A 4634-nucleotide genomic window follows, 5' to 3' on the forward strand; every position below is an offset into this window, starting at 1 on the left:
CAAAGTTCCTAAAACCCTTTCAAATACAAATGCTCAAAGAATGTCTTTTTTCTAATATAATCAGGTACCTAAGAAGGGCAATGACAGACCACATATGTAGGAGCAATGCCACAAAATTATAATGAAGCTGAAAATTTCCTATTTCCAAGTGATGTCAGTCACCCTAATATTATACTGCAGTACACTCCTCACATTTGTGTTGATACTGATGTAAATAAACCGACTGCACTGCCATTGTATAAAAGTACAGTACTGCAATTAGTCCAATACATAACACTTGATAATGATAATAAACAACTATGTTACTGGATTAAGTGTTTATTATACAGTACGTTTTATTATTATTTTAGAGTGTACTCCTACCTATAAAAATGTTTACTATAAAACAGTATCTGTGGTACACTGGCAGCAACCATATACATCTCAAGTTTACAGTGACTCTTAATTGCATCAAGAGGTTTTTACCACCCAAGTTTGTGTAAGTATGCTCTTTGATGTTCACATGACGAAATCACCCAGCAATGCATTTCTCAAGAATGAATCCCTGGGCTGGGGATATAGCTCAGTTGGCAGAGTGCTTGCTTTGCATGCACAAGGCTGTGGGTTCAATCCCTAGTACCACCACAAAAAAAAAAAAAAAAAAAAAAAAAAAAAAAAAAAAAACAGAAAGAAAAGGAAAAAAATGAATGAATCCCTGACATTAAGTGAATCACAGTCATATTTGGTCTTAGACATTGGTTCCTAACACAAAGATCCTAAATCCCTTGGAATTTCCTGCGTGTCAGGAGAATCTTTTGTTTTAATGAGACAGGAATGATGGGATCTTATGGAGACTGGTCACCAGAAGAGAAGTCACAGTGAGAAGCTTGGAATTTTTAGCTCTACCTTATTCTTCAGAAAAGTGAAAAGGTGCTGGGAATGGAGTGGATAATCAGTCATGTCTATGTGATGAAGCTTCCATGAAAATCCCTGAACTGCAGGGTCCTGGAGCTTCTGGGTTGGTGAACAAAAACACATCCATAAGCAAGGGAGGTAATGCATCTCAAAGTCCAGGAGAACCTTGCCAGCTTCTTTTCATTGATATTCTTTAAAATATCTTTTGTAGTAAATCAACAAGAGAAGAAAACCTCTCCCCTTAGGTCTGTGGGCTGTTTTAGCAAATTTTCAAACCCAAGGAAGAGGTGGTGGAAACCTCCGATTTGAGCCAAGTAGAACGGAATTCATGGGGAACCTGGAGAACTTTGGTTCCAGCTGGCATCTGGAAGTGGGAGTAGTCTTGTGGAACTGAGCTTAACCTGTAAAATCTGATACTGTCTTGATGTAGACAGGGTCAGAATTGAGTTAAAATGAAGGATACACAGCTGGTGTCGGAGAATTTTATGGTATGGGGAAAATACTCCCATATCTGGCATCAGAAATGAAATATAAGAATATTATTTGTAGTAAAGGAAAAATAGTTTGCTTTCTCTTACAGGCATGGCAATGACTCCATTGCCATTGTAGGAAATTGGGGCTTAATCTTGCTGGAATCCAATAAAATATTCCTCAAAATGTCTCATGAAGAGACAGGAAGGTTCAAGTACTAATCCACCAACCCCTGTTTCCCAGGGCTTCTGGGCTATCCCAAAGGCATTGTCTTACATGGATGCTGAGCAAACTTCCCTGGCACCAGAGGGGCTGTAAGGCTTAGAGCCGAGACATACAAGTATCCAAGGTAGGACATGTTTAATGTGTATAAAACTCCTATCAGAGGGGCATCAAAGGTACCTGTTCTTGTCACCAATACCACTTTCTTAATCAGTTCTGGACACAGGCATAGGAAGAAGAGCTAAGATGTGTTATGGAGTGAAGAGATCCACCACCCATCAAGGGGTTCACGTTCTCCATATCCGAGCCAGGATTTGGGGAGTTATGAGAAAGGTGTAAACAATGGTAATGAGTTCAGCTCTTTCCTAGCATTTGCTTATGCTTTTCCTTCTTTGGAAGGTTTTATTCTATTGTATCAAGGTGAGCTAAATACATGTGCCTGTTCTATTCATGTGCTTGCTTTGGGGAGATCATGGTTTGCTAAATAATAAAATATAATAATAGGTGACACTCTTTCTGCAGTGTGACAGGCATGTTATAGATAATTACTCAGTGCATCTTCATAACACTATGGAAATATTTATAGTACAAATATTGTCCTGTGTTATGGACTTAGGAATTTGAGGCACAGAGAAATTTTGTCAGAAATCACTATGATAATACTGCATAACAAATAACCCCACATCTTAATAGCCTGCAACAATTTTCTCCATCATAAGTTTGTAGATTGCTTAGAGTGGCTCTGTTGACTGAGCTAGGATCAGCTGGCCAACTCTAGGCTGTAGGTTAGGTTCAGATCTGTTCAAGATGTCTCTCATTCTGGGACCAGTAGCTAACCAGAGTATGTTTTCTCATGGTTGAAGGCAGAGCACAGAATCAAACCAAATTAAGCAAGTGTATTTGATTGGTACTCTATGTTGTTAATATTCATATCACATATCTTGGACAAAGAAAATTACACGGTCAAATCCAATATCACTGTGATAGAAAAATACAGTCCCCTATGGCAGGGGTGGAAGGAAGTGAAACTTTGCAAACATTAATAGAATTCCTGCTCTGAACCTTCACAAAATTCTAGCTCAACAGAAAGGGCTCAAAGGAGCCAGTGAAAATTTGGGGTTACCTAAAGCTAACCTTTTAGAAATAGATTTTTGAGCTTAATTTATATTAATGGTGACTTGTAAGCAAGTAGAAGAATGAAAAATAAGTAGGATTCTACTCACAGTATTGCAGAGGGCATCCATCGTTTAAGACATAAACTGTAAATTGCTAGAAATTTAAAACAAGAGCTCCAAAATGTCAAATAAAACAGTCAGAAGACCTGGTTTCATGTCTAGACGCCGCCACTAAGTCAGCTGGTGACCTCAGTCTGGATTCTGTTTTTTTCCAAGCCTCGACCTTCCTCCAGTGAAAAACAAGAGACAGCACTTAGTGCATTTGAACTCTGTGCACTCAATAAACCCTTCAGGCTGATGTGAGAAAACTTATAAAAGAGACCTCCTCCCAGTGTGTCTCCATAGCATTCAGAGAACTAGAAATGCAAAACTGGATGACACCATCCACTCCAAACAAATAAGAAGAAGAATAAATCAACTGGGAGAATACGTCTCACAAAATAAAGACTCCACAAACTGGTTAATTATAATTTCTTTTAATCCTTCTATACTTATAACAAATGTCTCTGAATTTTCTGCAAATGGTCAAATTCCTTCTTAATCTTGAGTAACCTGACCTAATGTAAGCTGAGTCAAAAATTCCAAAAACACCCTTTGAGAGATAGCTGTAGTTTACACAATGTATTATTTGGCTTTTGTGAGCCATTCTACCAAAGGGCAGTGAAATATCATTCTGAGAATATCTCAAATATCAAAGAAGGGAAAGGGAGGCCTAGGTGACTTTTTATCCTCTTAAGTTGGTAAAGGCAAGAAGAACTACTAGGATTGCTCCAGACACACTGTAGAGCCCTGTTAAAGGGAGGAGCATCTGCCCAGTTGCTGCACAGGGCCTAAATTCCTACAGACACCATGTAGATTTAAGTTCCATGAGGCCCTGAAGTACGTATCCTTCCAGGTGTACGTCTGGTTGTCCTTTGCTCCAGAAAGTTTCAGTAAATTTTTGTCCTGTGAATGAATAAATAATAAAAAAAGTGAATCTCAACGAATGTCATTCTCTTTTATCCATGTGAATATATTGTGCAAATAATGACTCATACTTCTTATCACAGTGATCATAAATCAATAAGGTATAGGAGAGCAAAGACTAGTTGGATACTTCTAACACACAAATAAGATCCAAAGCAGCAATTATTCTTATAAACACAGCTAAGGAGAATTCATAGGTTACGAGACAAGACTCAAGAAAACCCATGACGAAGTTCTGGGGAGATGATTCTCCCAGAACTAGCACCCTGATTTAGGGTTCCACAATCTAAAGGGAGCTTGGATAATTTGTGTTATGTTAGAGATATGTTAAGTAAAGCTTAGGTTAAGTGAAGAAGTGGTAAAACAACTTGAGCTTGTTTTTCTGGTTGAAGAATGGCTCACTTTAGAATTCTCAGATCAAACCAGAACACAGGATTTTATTCTCTATCTACTTCAGAATAAGTCTTCAACAATTTCAAAGCAAACTATCACAAAGTTTGCTGTTATTATCACTAGTTATCAGTCATACAGTATCTATACATGATAGGCAGTGTCCTACTTTTCCCATTATCCTACTTGCTTATAAGTCACCATTAATGTAAATTAAGTTCAAAAATCTATTTCTAAAAGATTAGCTTTAGGTATCTACACATTTTCACTGGCTCCTTTTAGCTTTTTCTGATAAGCCAGAATATCATGAAGATTCAGAAAGTTCAGAGAAAAAGAGAGAGATGGAGAGAGATGCATATATATATATATATATATTACATGTATATATTTGTGTATTATATATATATATATATAAAATACATATATATATATTACATGTATATATATGTGTATTATATATATATATAAAATACATATATATATATATATATATATATATATATATATATATATACA

General features: G+C 36.8%; 1 long non-coding RNA gene across 1 annotated transcript in view; it reads right to left on the bottom strand.

The window, feature by feature from the left end:
• Positions 1-698: 698 nt before the first annotated feature.
• The window catches only part of LOC125620114, an 86390-nt gene continuing 82454 nt past the window's right edge, over positions 699-4634 (bottom strand). The window contains exon 4 of the long non-coding RNA XR_007351691.1: positions 699-3707. This is a non-coding gene — a long non-coding RNA (uncharacterized LOC125620114). The remainder of the gene's footprint in view (positions 3708-4634) is intronic.

This window comes from Marmota marmota, unplaced genomic scaffold (assembly GCF_001458135.2).
Source record: "Marmota marmota marmota unplaced genomic scaffold, marMar, whole genome shotgun sequence".
Taxonomy (NCBI): Eukaryota; Metazoa; Chordata; class Mammalia; order Rodentia; family Sciuridae; genus Marmota; species Marmota marmota.